The 17,900-nt window shown below is 49.7% G+C and overlaps 1 protein-coding gene across 4 annotated transcripts in view; it reads right to left on the bottom strand.

Annotated features, from left to right (window-relative positions):
* Nucleotides 1-16,777, bottom strand: part of LOC147100969 (cholecystokinin-like) — a 131,162-nt gene extending 114,385 nt beyond the window's left edge. For all 4 annotated transcript variants that reach the window (XM_085966094.1, XM_085966092.1, XM_085966095.1 and 1 more), the window contains exon 1: nt 16,666-16,777. The gene's annotated coding sequence lies outside the window, so the exon portion shown is untranslated. The remainder of the gene's footprint in view (nt 1-16,665) is intronic.
* Nucleotides 16,778-17,900: the final 1,123 nt, after the last annotated feature.

Raw genomic sequence — 17,900 nt, 5'->3', positions numbered from 1 at the left:
ATTAAACCGAGGCCCTGGCTGCCTGGGTGGATGTAAAATATTCTGTTAAACTATTTAAAGAACAGGGTAGTTTGCTGTCCTGGCCAACCGCAACTGAGCATTCTCCTTTGTGGGAGCCAGAGTGCAAATTAGCTGCCACATTTCCTACATTATTAGTGACTGCAATTCAAGTATACCATTGGCTGTGAAATGCTTTGGGACATCCTGAGGTTACAAGAGGTGTATCTCCTGGCCTTGTGAAGGACTGTGATGTTTTGTGAACTTGCATTTAAAGAGCAGCTTTATGTGCAATAAATTTATACTTTAAATAAACATTGCTGCTGTACCATGAACCTACATTCTTGCCATTGGATGTAAAAGATCCCAGGGCCCTATTTGAAGATCTGGGGTTCTCCTGCTGTCTTGACTAATGCTCATTAAAAATTGTCCATCACTATTGTGTCAAAGTGCAATCTAAGTGTTTGTGTTTTAATGGGTATTGGCTTAAAAGTGGGTAAAGGAAAGGTAACTTACCAAAGTTAACTTGAATCTTTTTTGAATAAAATAAAATCACAACACTTTTAAAATCTAGTTTATCAACGTGCTGTTTGGGGGATTTTACTGTGCACAAATTCCTGCCCCCTCTTTGATCTGGGGGTAGGTGGTCAGGTGCTGTGGGGATGGCAATGGTTTTGCCTCCTTTCCCCAGCCAGCCACTTAATTAGAATCATCAAATGGTAAGAGCACAGAAGGCCATTGAGCCTGTGCCAGCTCTGCAAGAGCACTTGAGCTAGTCCCTTCCCCGTAGCCCTGTAAATTTTATTCCTTCAGGTACTTATCTCTAATTCCCTTTTGAAAGCCGCGATTGAATCTGCCTCCCAACACCCTTTCAGGCAATGCATTACAGATCATAAACACTCGCTGCATTTATTAAAAAAAAAATATCACCTTTCGTTCTTCTGCCAATCACCTTAAATCTGTGTCCTGTGGTTCTTGACCCGCCAGTGGGAACAGTTTCTCTCTATCTACTCTGTCCAGACCCCTCATGATTTTGAACACCTCTATCAACTCTTCTCTCTCAACCTCTGCTCCAAGGAGAACAACCCCAGCTTCTCCAGTCTATCCATGTAACAAGTTCCTCATCCCTGGAATCATTCTTGTAAATCATTTCTGCACCCTCTCTAAGGCCTTCACATCCTTCCTAAAGTGCGGTGTTCAGAATTGCACATATTTGAGGCTGAACCATTGGTTTTTAAAGGTTCATCATAACTTCCTTGCTTTTGTACTCTATACCTCTATTTATGAAGCCCAGGATCCCATAAGCCTTTTTAACCACTTTCTCAACCTGTCCTGCCACCTTCAATGATTTGTGCACACATACCCCCAGGTCTCTGTTCCTGCACCCACTTTAGGATTGTACTCTAGTTTATATTGCCGCTCCTCGTACTTCCTACCAAAATGTATCACTTCACACTTCTCTGCGTTAAATTTCATCTGCCACGTGTCCGCCCATTTCACCAGCCTGTCTATGTCCTCTTGAAGTCTATCACTATCCTCCTCACTGTTCACTATACTTCCAAGTTTTGTGTCATCTGTAAATTTTGAAATTGTGCCCTGTACACCCAAGTCCAAGTCATTAATATATATTAAGACCCTTGGGGAACACCACTGTATACCTTCCTCTAGTCTAAAAAAAAACAACCGTTCACCACTACTGTTTCCTGTCACTTAGCCAATTTCATATCTATGCTGCCACTGTCCCTTTTATTCCATGGGCTTCAACTTTGTTGGCAAGCCTGTTATGTGGCACTTTATCAAACGTCTTTTGGAAATCCATGTACACCACATCAACCACAATGACCTCATCAACCCTCTATTACCTCATCAAAAAACTCAATCATAACCTGATTTGCCTTTAACAAATCCATGCTGGCTTTCCTTAATTAATCCACACTTGTCCAAGTGACTCTCAAATTTGTCCCTGATTATCATTTCTAAAAGCTTCCCCATTACCGAGGTTAAACTGACTGGCCTGTAGTTGCTGGGTTTATCCTTACACCCTTTTTTGAACAAGGTTGTAACATTTGCAATTCTCCAGTCCTGTGGCACCACCCCCGTATCTAAGGAGGATTGGAAGATCCTCCAGTACCTCCACGATTTCCACCTTAACTTCCCTCAGCATCCTAGGATGCATCCCATCCGCTCCTGGTGATTTGTCTACTTTAAGTACAGCCAGCCATTTATTATTTTTATGCCCATAGAAGACTTGGATTCTGTTTTATGTTAGCTGCCAGTCTATTCTCATACTCTCTCTTTGCCCCTCTTATTTCCTTTTTCACTTCCCCTCTGAACTTTCTATATTCAGCCTGGTTCTCACTTGTATTCTCAACCTGACATCTGTCATACGCCCACCTTTTCTGCTTCGTCTTGCTCTCTACCTCTTCGTCATCCAGGGAGCCCCGACTTTTGTTGCCCTACCTTTCCCCCTCGTGGGAATGTACCTCGACTGTACCCGAACCATCTCTTTAAAGGCAGCCCATTGTTCGATTAGTTTTGTCTGCCAATCTTTGATTCCAATTTACCTGGGCCAGATCCATTCTCAACTCACTGAAATTGGCCTTACTCCAATTAAGTATTTTTACTCTAGATTGCTCCTTGTCCTTTGCCATAGCTAATCTAAACCTTATGATACCTTGATCACTTTCCTAAATGTTCCCCTACTGACACTTGCTCCACTTGACACACCTCATTCCCTAGATCTAGCAATGCCTCCATCGTTGGGCCAGAAACGTACTGATCAAGAAAGTTCAGAAATCCTTCCCCCTCTCTGCCCTTTACACTATTACTATCCCAGTCTATATTAGGATAGTTGATGTCTCCCATTATCACTCCTCTATAGTTCTTGCACCTCTGTAATTTCCCTGCAAGTTTGCTCCTCTATATCTTTCCCACTAGTAGGCAGCCTATAGAACACCTAGTCGTGTAATGGCACCTCTATTGTTTCTCAACTCTAACTAAATAGATTCTGTTCTTGACCCCTCCAGGACATCCTCTCTCTCCAGCACTGTAACATTCTCCTTAAATCAATACTGCCACCCCACCTCCTATCTTTCCTTCCTTATCTTTCCTGAACACCTTATAACCAGGAATATTTAAAACCCAATCCTGCCCTTTTTTGAGCCAGGTCTCCGTTATTACCACAACATCATATTCCCATGAGGCTATTTGCACCTGCAGCTCACCAACCTTAATTACCCACTTCGTGCGTTCACACACATACACTGTAAACCTATCTTAGACCTTCTTGTATTCTCTTTGTGTCTGACCCCACCTAATACTACTATTTCTTACTCTAGTGCGATCTGTCTCCCAATCCTTTGTGCACCTTGTTTCCCCATTCTAATGGTACATCCTGGTGCCCATCCCCCTGCCAAATTAGTTTAAACCCTCCCCACCAATGAGGACATTGATCCCGGCTCTGTTGAGGTGCAACCCATCCGGCCTGTACAGGACCCACCTCCCCCAGAACCGGTCCCAATGTCTCAGGAATCTAAAGCCCTCCCTCCTGCACGCATTCATCTGCTCTATCCTCCTATTTCTATACTCATTAGCATAGGGCACCGGGAGTAATCCGGAGATTACTACCTTTGAGGTCCTGCTTTTTAATCTCTTTCCTATCCCTAAAATCTGCCTGCAGGACCTCATCCCTCTTTCTACCTATGTTGTTGGTACCGATATGGACCACGACCTCTGGCTGTTCACCCGCCCCCCCCCTCAGAATGTCCTGCAGCCGTTCAGTGACATCCTTGACCCTGGCACCAGGGAGGCAACATACCATCCTGGAGTCACGTCTGCAGCCACAGATGTGCCTGCCTGCTCCCCCAACAGTGCCAGCTGTGGCTCAGTGGGTAGCACACTCACCTCTGAGTCAGACTTGAGCATATAAATCTAGGCTGACACTCCAGTGCAGTACTGAGGGAGCACCGCACTGCCGGAGGTGCCGTCTTTCAGAGGAGACGTTAAACCGAGGGCCCGTCTGCTCTCTCAGGTGGACGTAAATGATCTGATGGCACTATTTTGAAGAAGAGCAGGGGCGTTCTCCCCGGTGTCCTGAGGCCAATATTTAACCCTCAATCAACATAATAAAAACAGATTATCTGGTCATTATCACATTGCTGTTTGTGGGAGCTTGCTGTGTGCAAATTGGCTGCCGTGTTTCCTACATTACAACCGTGACTACACTTCAAAAGTACTTCTTTGGCTGTAAAGCGCTCTGAGACATCCGGTGGTCGTGAAAGGCGCTATAGAAATGCAAGTCTTTCATTATCTATTGAATCTCCAATCACTTCTGCTTTCCCGATCTTCCTCCCCCCCCCCCCCCCCCCCCCGTACAGCTGAGCCACCCGTGGTGCCGTGGACTTGGCTCTGGCTGCTCTCCCCAGAAGAACCATCACCCTCAGCCGATACCAGTTGGAGAGCAAGATGCACTCAGGGGACTCCACCACCTGCCTGGTCCTTCTTGTCTGTCTGGTGGTCACCCATTCCCTCTCTGCCTGCACGCTCTTAAGCTGCGGGGTGACCACCTCCTAAAACGTGCTATCCACGAAGCTCTCAGCCTCGCGGATGCACTGCAATGACACCAGCTGCTGCTCAAGCTCCGAAACCTGGAGCTCGAGCTCCTCCAGCTGATGACACTTCCTGCACATGTGGTTGTCTAGGACACGGGAAGCATCCTGGAGTTCCCACATGGCACAAGATGTGCATTCCACGGGACTGAGGTGCCCTGCCATGCCTCTATTTAATAGACTATTAACTAACTTAACAGAAATAAACTCAAGACTTAAAAAAAAAATCACCAGCTACTCTCCAATTTTTTTTTTCTCCTTCCCTTGTGCTGACGTCACTTACCTCGCTCCCTGACACTCGCACTCCCTCCGGGCTCCCGGGCCTATCTTTATCTCCAGCTGCTCCTTTCACACTCTCCTTCCCTCTCTGCTCTGAATTCCCACTCTCCAGATTCCCATCCTTAGCACTCCGTTTACAAACACTCTGTTTAGGATCACTGTGCAGATCACTCGTAAATCAAAACAAACCTGCAGCTTTACGTGTCAAAAAGGATCCTGACTCATTTCTCCAGCTCTTGCCACAATATCCAAATTTGCTGATTACACCAAATATTGGCTATGGTAAGATGTAAAAGTCTTGCATTTCTCCAGCGCCTTTCACAACCTCAGGACGTCCCAAAGCACTTTACAGCCAATGAAGTACTTTTTGAAGTGTCATCACTGTTGTAATGTAGGAAACTCGGCAGCCAATTTGCGCACAGCAAGCTCCCACAAACAGCAATGTGATAATGACCAGATAATCTGCTTTTTAGTGATGTTGGTTGAGGGATAAATATTGGCCCCAGGACACCGGGGAGAACTCCCCTGCTCTTCTTCAAAATAGTGGCCGTGGAATCTTTCTCAACCTGAGAGAGCAGACGGGGGCTCGGTTCAATGTCTCATCCGAAAGACGGCACCTCTGATTTTTTGCTTTATTGAAGATTGATAGCAGGGTAGACAGAGGCAATTCGGTGTATGAAAATGTGAAGTCATACGTTGTGGCAGTATAATTTAGCAAAGGAACCGCACCCTTACATGGTTAGATGTTGAGTGGAGTGGAAGGATCTTGGTGTGCAGATAGACAGCAACTTGCATTTATACGGCAGCTTTAATGCTGTAAAACGTCCCAGGGTGCTTCACAGGTGTTACCAAACATCATTTGACACTGAGCCACATAAGGAGCTAGAGAACAGGTGACAAAACACTTGGTCAAAGAGGTAGGTTTTAAGGAGCGTCTTAAAAGAGGAGAGAGCGGCGAAGGTTTAGGGAGGGAATTCCCAGAGCTTAGGTCATTAAAGGTGGCAGTATAAATAGGTAAGGTCATAAATGCTTTCCCATCTAGAGGGCTAGAATGTAAAAACAGTCACGTTGAGTCTGTCCGCGATCTTAGCTGGACTAGTTGGAGCATTTATAATCCATCCCCAATTCTGGAAGGATGCAAAAGCAATGGAACGGATGCAGCGGAGTCCAGAACAAGGGGGCATAGCCTTAAAATTAGAGCCAGGCTGTTCAGGGGTGATGTCAGGAAGCACTTCTTCACACAAAGGGCAGTGGAAATCTGGAACTCTCTCCCTCAAAAAACTCTTAAAGCTGAGGGTCGATTGAAAATTTGAAAACAGATTGATAGATTTTTGTTAGACAAGGGCATTAAGGGTAGGGAGCCAAGGCGGATAGATGGATTTAAGATACAGATCAGCCATGATCTAGTTGAATGGCAGAACTGGTTTGAGCGGCTATTTTCCTCTGCACTTGGCTATTGTCAGAATTCATCTCATCCCCAGGTGCAGAGGGCATGGGTGGGAAGGAGTGTGGGGACCTGGACCATCAAGGAGCAGAGAGCAAAGGCCAAAGGTTGGGTGCGATAGATCCAGGCCATGGCCCTGATTGACAGCTGGGAGATTACCTGGATGGGAGGTTGGGGGGCGGGGTATCGGGGCCAAGGAGTGAGGTAGCAGGGTGGGCAGCAGGTGATGCTCTGCGCTGTGCAATAGTCTGATGATGTGTCAGTGCGGCTCTAAGTCAGAAGGTGTGGGTTCAGGCCTAGCTAGGGACTTGAATACCTTAATCTAGGCTGATATTTCAACAACTTGCATTTATATAGCGCCCTTAACATAGTAAAACGTCCCAAGGCGCTTCACAGGAGCGATTATCAAACAAAATCTGACACCGAGCCACATAAGGAGATGGACTGAGTGCAGTACGTGCCCTAGCCCTCAACCCATGTCTCTAATTTCCCTCAAACCCTCTCTAAGCTCATCCCACAAGAAACCCATCCCCTGCTATCCTCACTAGATTCCCATGGTACTGACCACCCAACATCCATTCCTGGCCTCCATGTTAATTGACATTGTAAGTCTTCTTCTTAGGCAGTCCCTCGGAACCGAGGATGACTTGCTTCCACATTAAAAATGAGTTCTCAGGTGACTGATGAGTCCAATGTGGGACCTACAGTCTCTGTCACAGGTGGGGCAGATGGTGGTTGAAGGGGCGGGCGGGTGGGGTGCTTGGGTTGACGTGCGCTCCTTGCGCTGCCTGTGCTTGGCTTCCGCTTGCTCCCGGCGAAGAGACTCGAGGTGTTCAGTGCCTTCCCGGATGCTTCTCCTCCACTTTGTGCGGTCTTGGGCCAGGGATTCCCAGGTGTCGGTGGGGATGTTACACTTTTTCAAGGAGGCTTTGAGGGTGTCCTTGAAACGTTTCCTCTGCCCACCTGGGGCTTTCTGGCCGTGTCGGAGCTCCGAGTAGAGCACATTGAAGACATTGTAAGTACCTGTAGTTCACTCTCCTCAGCTACTCCATTTCAAAACAATCATTGCCCCGCCTTTCAAAAGCATCCCTAGATGTCTTTTCTTTGCAAATATCCTCTCAACTCCTTGAACATGTTTCCTCCCAAATCAGCCCATCTTTCCACAATTCCATGATTGAATCTCTCCGATCAGGTTTCAGCCCTTGCTACAGCACTGAAATGGCCCTGTCCAAAGTCACAAATGACACCCACTGTAACTGGTGCCTTATCCTTCCTCGACCTCTCTGCAGCCTTTGACCTGGTCAGTCATACCATCTTCCTCTGCCTCCCCTGTGTTGTCCATCTCAGTGCGATTGCCCTCACCTGGTTCCACTCTGATTGTAGCCAGAGCATCTCCGACAATGGTGTGCTGGCCAATATTTGTCCCTCAACCAACACCACTAAAACAGATGATCTGGTCATTATCACATTGCTGTTTGTGGGAGCTTGCTGTGCGCAAATTGGCTGCCGTCTTTCCTACATTACAACAGTAACTGCACTATAAAACAAAATAACCTAATTGGCTGTAAAGTCTTTGGACATCCTAAAGTCGTGAAAGGCGCTATAGAAATGCAAGTTCTTTTTTCCTTCTTTCTCTTCACACCCCTCCACTGTTACCTCTGGAGTTCACCAAGAATTTATTCTTGGCTCCCTCCTTTACCTCATCTACATACTGACCTTTGGCGACATCATGCACAGATACAGGGTCAGCTTCCACAAGTATGCTCTACCCCTCCGCTGCCTCTCTGTATGTCATCCAGTCTCGGTTGAGCCACAATTTCTTCCAGTTAAACATTCTTCGGCACCGACCACAGACTCCATACCCTCTCCACCAATTCCATCCTCTTCCTTGGCCACAGTCTCAGGCGGAACCAGACTGTTTCTGCATCCTATTCGACCCCAAGCTGAGTTGCCGACCTCCATATCCTCTCCCATCACAAAGTCTGCCTACTTTCTGGTCTGTAACATTACCTCCTCTGCCATCTGCTGTGTGAAACCTCAGCCATGCCTTTGTCATCTCCAGACTTGACTATTCCAGCTTCCCATCCTCATCCAAAGCTCTGCTGCCCGTATCCTACCCCACATCAAGTCCAGCTCATTTATCATCTCTGTCTTTGCTGACCTGCATAAGCTTCTAGTCCTCCAATGCCATGTCAGCCGTGGCTCAGTGGGCAGCACTCTCACTTCTGCCTCTGAAGGTTGTGGGTTCAAGTCCCACTCCAGAGACTTGAGCACAAAAATCTAGGCTGATTCTCCAGTGAGTGCTGCACTGTCAGAGGTGCCGTCTTTCAGATGAGACGTTAAACCGAGGCCCTGTCTGCCCTCTCAGGTGGACGTAAAAGATCCCCTGGCACTGTTTTAAAGACGAGCAGGGGAGTGGCCAATATTCTCAAGCAACATCACTAAAAACAGATTATTTGGTCATTTATCACAAATTTGCTGCTGCATTTTCTACATTACAACAGTGACTACACTTCAAAAGTATTTCATTGGCTGTAAAGTGTTTTGGGACGTCCCGAGGTCGTGAAAGGTGCCATAGAAATGCAAGTCTTTCTTTTTAATTCCTCAAATTTAAGACCCTTCTTAAAACCAACATCTTTGTCCAAGCTTTCGCTCACCTCTCCTAATATCTCCTGTGGTTTGGTGCTTGCTTTTTTTTGAATAGCTCTATTTTAATGAAGTGCCTTGGGACATTGTTCTGCGTTAAAGACACAACATAACCTAGAATGAGAAGGTCAGAGATGCCATTGTTTGGATGAGAAACGAAACCACGACTCCATATGCCGGTTTTAGATGGTTCTAAAAGACCCAATGGCCTTATTTGAAGAGCAGAATATTGTCCCAGGAGACTCTCAACCTGAAACAGGTAAACTGCTCACTCACATCTGCCTCCCAAACCAATCCATTGGCTTCAAAGCATGTTGGGCCAACTCGTTGTTGAACGTTTCCACGTAAATGCAAGTTCATTGTTTCAGGAAAATTAGTAATTGCATGTGAGAGGTGGGGGAGGTGATGCCTGCGGGTCCATAACCCACCTTTGAGAGGGAGAAAAATTGGGAAAAAATAATGGAGGTTTTACATAGAATTACAACACAGAAACAGGCCATTTGGCTCAACAGGTCTATCCCGGTGTTAATGCTCCACACCAGCCTCCTCCCACCCCTCTTCATCTCACCCCATCAACATACCCTTCTATTCCTTTCTCCCTCATATGTTTATCTAGCCTCCCCTTAAATACATCTACACTATTCGCCTCAACCACTCCCTGTGGTAGCGAGTTCCACATTCTCACCACTCTCTGGGTAAAGAAGTTTCTCCTGAATTCCCTGTTGGATTTAATTTTCCACATACTGCTGAACTGTGTGTCAGCAGCAGAGGGCGCTCTGTGACTGCAAAGAGTGAGAATCGATAAGCTGAGAACTGAATGCAATCATTGACTGCCTTGAATGTGATTACAGAGCCAAGATAACAGGGTGCAATACCGCATCCTGATCTAATTGAGGGGACTCTAGCGTGCTCTTGTAGCTTCAGTCTTTTAGTAAGACCATCTGAGATCACCTTACAGTGAAAGCAACATCCGTGGAGAGAGAAATAGAGTCAGCGTTTCAGGTCGAAACCCTTCGTCAGGACTGAAAAAACACAGGAAATGAAACCGATTAAAAGGCCAGTTTGGGGGCTGGGAAATGGGGATGAAAGAACAAAAGAGAAGTGAAGAGACATTAAGAGGTATTCAAAACCAGACGAGATGGTGATAGGACTAGTGGAGACAAAAGACGGCTCTAGATTAGGTGTGAAATGCGCTGGCAGAATGGGAGACAGCTGCCATGTGGGAGAGAGAAAAAAGGGGGGCAGGGGAAGGGCCAAAACAAAGGTGTGGATAAAAAATATATATAAAAATGTAATAGGGGCCGAGGTTATGATCTGAAATTGTTGAACTTGATATTGAGTCCAGAGGGCTGTAAAGTGCCTAATTGGAAGATGAGGTGCTGTTCCTCGAGCTTACGCTGAGCTTCCGTGGAACAATGCAAGAGGCCGCGGACGGTGAGGTCTGAGTGGGAATGGGGCGGTGAATTAAAGTGACAGGCGACCGGAAGCTCGGGGTCCCCCTTACGGACTGAACGGAGGTGTTCTGCAAAGCGGTCACCCAATCTGCGGTCACCCAACTGATACTTAATACTTCTGTAAATGCCCTCTTTCTGTTAGTGGCGAATTGTCCCTGCCAGCCAGTGCCACCAGTGCCAGCCAGTGCCACCAGTGCCAGCCAGTGCCACCAGTGCTGCCAGTGCCACCAGTGCCAACCAGTGCCACCAATGCCAGCCAGTGCCACCACTGCTACCAGTGCCTCCGTGTCTGCACTGCCTCCCTGCTGCTATTCCTTTCCTGCCTCTTCTGCAGTGCTCTGATTGTCCGGACCGGGAAGGGGTGCATCTGCTTTCACCCCTGATGAGGGAAGTCCTCACCTGCCTCTCCTCCCTCCTTCTGGACAAGCTGATCCACAGGCCTCTGTAAAAGAGATAACTTGCATTTATAGAGCGTCTTTCACGATCGCACGTCCCAAAGTGCTTTGACAGCCAGTAAAGTATCTTTTTTGAAGTGCAGTCACTGTTGTATTGTAGGAAACATGGCAGCCTATTTATACACAGCAAGATCCCACTAATAGCATTGTGCTAGTGACAACATAATCTATTTTTTAGTGATCTTGGTTGAGGGATTAAATATTGGCCAGGTCACCGGGGAGAACGCCCCTGTTCTTCAAATAGTGACCATGGGATCTTTTACATTCACCTGAGAGAGCAGACAGGGCCTTGGTTTAACATCTCATCCTAAAGACGGCACCTCCAACAGTGCAGCACTCCCTCAGTACTGCCCCTCTGACAGTTCGATGCTCCCTCAGTACTGCCCCTCCGACAGTGCAGCACTCCCTCAGTACTGCCCCTCTGACAGTGCATCACTCCATCAGTACTGCCCCACCGACAGTGCAGCGCTCCCTCAGTACTGCCCCTCCGACAGTGCGGCGCTCCCTCAGTACTGCACCTCTGACAGTGCAGCACTCCCTCAGTACTGCCCCTCCGACAGTGCAGCGCTCCCTCAGTACTGACCCTCCAACAGTGCAGCGCTCCCTCAGTACTGCCCCTCCGACAGTGCAGCGGTCCCTCAGTACTGCCCCTCCGACAGTGCGGCGTTCCCTCAGTACTGACCCTCCGACAGTGCAGCGCTCCCTCAGTACTGCCCCTCCGACAGTGCAGCGGTCCCTCAGTACTGACCCTCCGACAGTGCAGCTCTCCCTCAGTACTGCCCCTCCGACAGTGCAGCGGTCCCTCAGTACTGCCCCTCTGCCAGTGCAGCACTCCCTCAGTACTGACCCTCCGACAGTGCAGCACTCCCTCAGTACTGACCCTCCGACAGTGCGGCGCTCCCTCAGTACTGACCCTCCGGCAGTGCGGCGTTCCCTCAGTACTGCCCCTCCGACAGTGCGGCGCTCCCTCAGTACTGCCCCTCCGACAGTGCGGCGTTCCCTCAGTACTGCCCCTCCAACAGTGCGGCGCTCCCTCAGTACTGCCCCTCCGACAGTGCGGCGTTCCCTCAGTACTGCCCCTCCGACAGTGCGGCGTTCCCTCAGTACTGCCCCTCCGACAGTGCGGCGCTCCCTGAGTACTGCCTCTCCAACAGTTCGGCGCTCCCTCAGTACTGCCCCTCCGACAGTGCGGCGCTCCCTCAGTACTGCCCCTCCGACAGTGCGGCGCTCCCTCAGTACCGCCCCTCCGACAGTGCGGCGCTCCCTCAAGACTGCCCCTCCGACAGTGCAGCACTCCCTCAGTACTGACCCTCCGACAGTGCAGCGCTCCCTCAGTACTGCCCCTCTGACAGTGCAGCACTCCCTCAGTACTGACCCTCCGACAGTGCAGCGCTCCCTCAGTACTGCCCCTCCGACAGTGCAGCGGTCCCTCAGCACTGCCCCTCCGACAGTGCGGCGTTCCCTCAGTACTGACCCTCCGACAGTGCAGCGGTCCGTCAGTACTGACCCTCCGACAGTGCAGCTCTCCCTCAGTACTGCCCCTCCGACAGTGCAGCGGTCCCTCAGTACTGCCCCTCCGCCAGTGCAGCACTCCCTCAGTACTGACCCTCCGACAGTGCAGCACTCCCTCAGTACTGACCCTCCGACAGTGCGGCGTTCCCTCAGAACTGCCCCTCCGACAGTGCGGCGCTCCCTCAGTACTGCCCCTCCGACAGTGCGGCGTTCCCTCAGTACTGCCCCTCTGACAGTGCAGCACTCCCTCAGTACTGCCCCTCCGACAGTGCGGCGTTCCCTCAGTACAGCCCCTCCGACAGTGCGGCGCTCCCTCAGTACTGACCCTCCGACAGTGCGGCACTCCCTCAGTACTGCCCCTCTGACAGTGCGGCACTCCCTCAGTACTGCCCCTCCGACAGTGCGGCACTCCCTCAGTACTGCCCCTCTGACAGTGCGGCACTCCCTCAGTACTGCCCCTCCGACAGTGCGGCGCTCCCTCAGTACTGCCCCTCTGACAGTGCAGCGCTCCCTCAGTACTGCCCCTCCGACAGTGCAGCACTCCCTCAGTACTGCCCCTCCGACAGTGCAGCGCTCCCTCAGTACTGACCCTCCGACAGTGCAGCACTCCCTCAGTACTGCCCCTCCGACAGTGCAGCGTTCCCTAAGTACTGCCCCTCCGACAGTGCGGCGTTCCCTCAGTACAGCCCCTCCGACAGTGCTGCGCTCCCTCAGTACTGCCCCTCCGACAGTGCGGCGCTCCCTCAGTACTGCCCCTCCGACAGTGCGGCGCTCCCTCAGTACTGACCCTCCGACAGTGCGGCGCTCCCTCAGTACTGCCCCTCTGACAGTGCGGTGCTCCCTCAGTACTGCCCCTCTGACAGTGCAGCGCTCCCTCAGTACTGCCCCTCTGACAGTGCGGCCCTCCCTCAGTACTGCCCCTCCGACAGTGCGGCGCTCCCTCAGTACTGCCCCTCCGACAGTGCGGCGCTCCCTCAGTACTGCCCCTCTGACAGTGCAGCGCTCCCTCAGTACTGCCCCTCCGACAGTGCAGCACTCCCTCAGTACTGCCCCTCCGACAGTGCAGCGCTCCCTCAGTACTGACCCTCCGACAGTGCAGCACTCCCTCAGTACTGCCCCTCCGACAGTGCAGCGTTCCCTCAGTACTGCCCCTCCGACAGTGCGGCGCTCCCTCAGTATTGCACTGGGAGTGTCGGCCTGGATTATGCGCTCAAGTCTCTGGAGTGGGGCTTGAACCCACGACCTTCTGACTCAGAGGTGAGAGTGCTACCCACTGAGCCACGGCTGACACCTTCCTGGGGCTCAGTACCTCCCAGTACTTTTCCCGAGTGTCCGTTATTCAAGTCTGAGCGTGGGCTGTGAGAGCTGAACTTTTCGACCTGGCAGTGGTTGCCAAGGATTCGGTGTAACAGTTCCTGGTCCATCTCTTGTCCAATTAACTAGCAGTAGCGACATAGAAAATCCACCCCCCCCCCCCCATGGACTCTTCCGCCATGGGAGCCACACAGCCGAGTCTGTCTTCGTCGGCCATTCACAAAACGTCTACGTTCTAGCACACGTCACGGGCAGATTTTTGCAACTGGGAAGCCCTGGGGCACTGAGGCTAATTGTAGTTCCTCAATGGCACCCCAGTCTGAGACCAGCGAACTCCGACAGATCTCAGCCAGGACATGTTTGAGCAACGGTCGAGAATTTTTGCAATAAAGGGCAGCATGCACCTTTCCACGTGCAACACGAGGGAGAGTTACACGATTCCCTCGCACACAACGGAAAAACAAACTGCGCTTTACGGGAGAAATGCCTTCTGCCAAGTTGGTGCCTGACTGTAATTATTGCAGCAGGTCAGTCCCCGGCATTTCCTGTACGGGTTTTTTAAAAATTCATTCGCGGGATGTGGGTGTCGCTGGCAAGGCCGGCATTTATTGCCCATCCCTAGTTGCCCTTGGGAAGGTGGTGGTGAGCCGCCTTCTAGAATCGCGGGTTTGATGCAACTGAGGGGACATTTCAGAGGGCAGTTAAGAGTCAACCACATTGCTGTGGGCCTGGAGTCACACATCGACCAGACCAGGTAAGGACGGCAGATTTCCTTCCCTAAAGGACATTAGTGAACCAGATGGGTTTTTATGACAATCCGGAAGTTTCATGGTCACCATTACTGATACTAGCTTTTTATTCCAGATTTTTAAACTGAATTCAGATTGTTTAAGCAGCATTTTTCTTGATCCTGTCCCAGGGTTTTGCTGCTACAGATGCTGCCTTGTTTGTGCTGGGCGATGTATTCAATAACCAGCAGAACAGGAAAGCAATTACAGTTCATTTAGAATTGTGGATGATAACTTATTCTTCCTCCCGTCGCTGTGCTTTCGCAGTGGTTAAGACATGTGAGCCAGGAAACCCAAACAGGTTTGCTTGGCTGTAAAGGGAAGGGCTGGACTAGAATCTTCCCGCTCACACGTAGGCAAACACAGAACTGAAAGAATTTGCATTTCACGACCTCAGGACGTCCCAAAGCGCTTTACAGACAATGAAGTACTATTAAAAGCACTGGCGAGGTACCACCAACGCTGCCTCCGCAAGATCCTGCAAATCCATTGGCAGGATGGGCGCAGTGTTCTTGCTCAGGCCAACATCCCCAGCATCGAAGCTTTGACCACGCTCGATCAGCTCCGATGGACGGGTCACATTGTGGCGTACCGATCACAGAAAGGACACAATCCGCTTTTCGGTCCGTAGACTATAAATCAGGCGTCATGCCTTTAAGAAGGATCACACCTTTAAGAAACTTGATCTGCAACATAGTTAAGCCCAGAGCAGGGGAGGGTCAGTCGAAGCTGTGGACTGATGAAAAGCAGTCAGACTTGGTGCAGTCTCTGATGCCATTTTTGTGTTCAACATGTAGTCTCAACAATTAAACCTTTTCTGTTGAACCTCTCCGAGTTCAGTATATTTTGTTAGGAGTACGTAGACTCCTACAACATCGTCTGCATGCCCGATACGAGATTCCCAAAACAAGCGCTCTACTCGGAGCTCCAACACGACAAGAGAGCCCCAGGTGGACAGAGGAAATGCTTCAAGGACACCCTCAAAGCCTCCTTGAAAAAGTGCAACATCCCCACCGACACCTGGGAATCCCTGGCCCAAGACCGCACAAAGTGGAGGAGAAGCATCCGGGAAGGCGCCGAACACCTCGAGTCTCTTCGCCGGGAGCAAACGGAAGCCAAGCGCAGGCAGCGCAAGGAGCGCACGTCAACCCAAGTACCCCACCCACCCGTCCCTTCAACCACCGTCTGCCCCACCTGTGACAGAGACTGTAGGTCCCACATTGGACTCATCAGTCACCTGAGAACTCATTCTTAATGTGGAAGCAAGTCATCCTCGATTCCGAGGGACTGCCTAAGAAGAAGAAGACTATTTGAAGTGTGGTCACTGTTGTAATGTAGGAAACGCGGCAGCCAATTATTAGCCCACAGCAAGCTCCCACATACAGCAATGTGATAACGACCAGATAATCTGTTTTTTAGTGATGTTGGTTGAGGGATAAATATTGGCCCAGGACACCGGGGAGAACTCCCCTAATCTTCCTCAAAATAGTGCCGTGGGGTCTTTTCGATTGACCTAAACTTTTTGGAAATACAGTGATTCAAATCTTGCAAATTTGCAAGACCTAACAAAGCAATCCCCACCTCAAAAATTGAATGCACAAAATGTGTTTATGCCACAGCTGTCCATTCATGTGTTTCGTTGGAACCCCACCCCCGCCCTTCCCCGCAGGCTCCGGGTCCAGGATGGGAATTGTTGTCGTTCAGGAACTGCCTCATGCTTTTGCAATGACTTCTCAAGTCCCAACTTGAAGTCAGAACGATTTTCTTCCACTATTATCGCCCTGATGTTTAAACTATTAAATTGATCCCTTTCAAGTCTTTGTTGCATTAGAAGCTGACACACACTGCTGCGGCTGGGCGTGACGCTACCCGAGGCTGTATCGTGAACAAAGTAATTTAAGAACCAGCAAAAAAAAAGAGCTCTGTTGGGTAACTGACAGATATTAATAAAGGATTAACCCTGGATTGTGTGAAACCCGCAAGAGATGTCAGCTCGTACACTTGCTGATGTGTAGGATTGAGTCCACCCATGAATCATACGGTGCTGAACTTGACGATCTCTATTTGCGGGGTTGTGGGGAAAGAGCAGGAGAGTGGGACTAATTGGAGAGCTCTTTCAAAGAGCCGGCACAGGCACGATGGGCCGAATGAAAAGAAAGAAAGACTTACATTTCTATAGCGCCTTTCACGACCACCAGACGTCTCGAAATGCTTTACAACCAATGAAGTACTTTTGGAGTGTAGTCACTATTGTAATGTAGGAAATGGCCGCCTTCTGCACTGTAAGATTCTCTGATACTATGAAAGGTCAGGTTAACCCTATGTTTCTCCACAGTTGCTGCCTCACCTGATAGGAGGAGGCCATTCAGCCCCTTGAGCCTGTTACACAGGAACAGGAGGGGGCAGGCTCGAGGGGCTGAATGGTAACAGGCTTAAGGGGCTGAATGGCCTCCTCCTGTTCCTGTGTAACAGGCTCAAGGGGCTGAATGGCCTCCTCCTGTTCCTGTGTAATTGTGTCGAGGGGCTGAATGGCCTCCTCCTGTTCCTGTGTAGCAGGCTCAAGGGGCTGAATGGGCCTCCTCCTATTTCTGTGTAACAGGCTCACGGGGCTGAATGGCCTCCTCCTGCTCCTGTGTAACAGGCTCAAGCGGCTGAATGGCCTCCTCCTGCTCCTGTGTAACAGGCTCAAGTGGCTGAATGGCCTCCTCCTGCTCCTGTGTGATAGGCTCAAGGGGCTGAATGGCCTTCTCCTGTTCCTGTGTAACAGGCTTGAGGGGCTAAATGGACTCCTCCTGTTCCCGGCTAACACGCTGAAGGGGCTGAATGGCCTCCTCTTATTCCATATTACATTTGGTTCCTTCATCCAAATCATTGATATATATTGTGAATAGCTGGGGCCCAAGCACTGATCCCTGCGGTACCCCACTAGTCACCGCCTGCCACCCCGAAAAAGACCCATTTATTCCAACTCTCTGTTTCCTGTCTGTTAACCAATTTTCAATCCATGCCAGTATAATACCCCCAATCCCATGTGCTTTAATTCTGCACACTAACCTTTTATGTGGGACTTTATCAAAGGCCTTCTGAAAATCCAAATACACTACATCCACTGGTTCTCCCTTATCTATTCTACCAGTTACATCCTCAAAAAACTCCAGTAGGTTTGTCAAACACGATTTCCCTTTCAATAATCTATGTTGACTTTGTCTAATCCTGTTGATATTTTCTAAGTGTCCTGTTATCACATTCTTTATAAAAGACTCTAGCATTTTCCCTACTACTGATGTTAGGCTAACCGGTCTGTAGTTCCCTGTTTTCTCTCTCCCTCCTTTTTTAAATAGTGGGGTTATATTTGCCACCCTCCAATCTGCAGGTACTGTTCCATAATCTATAGAATTTTGGAA

The sequence above is a fragment of the Somniosus microcephalus genome, chromosome 24 (assembly GCF_052327205.1).
Source record: "Somniosus microcephalus isolate GS21.2 chromosome 24, FLI_Smic_1.0, whole genome shotgun sequence".
Classification (NCBI taxonomy): Eukaryota; Metazoa; Chordata; class Chondrichthyes; order Squaliformes; family Somniosidae; genus Somniosus; species Somniosus microcephalus.
Note: the sequence above shows the minus strand (reverse complement) of the source record. Positions and strands in the feature narration are given on the sequence as shown.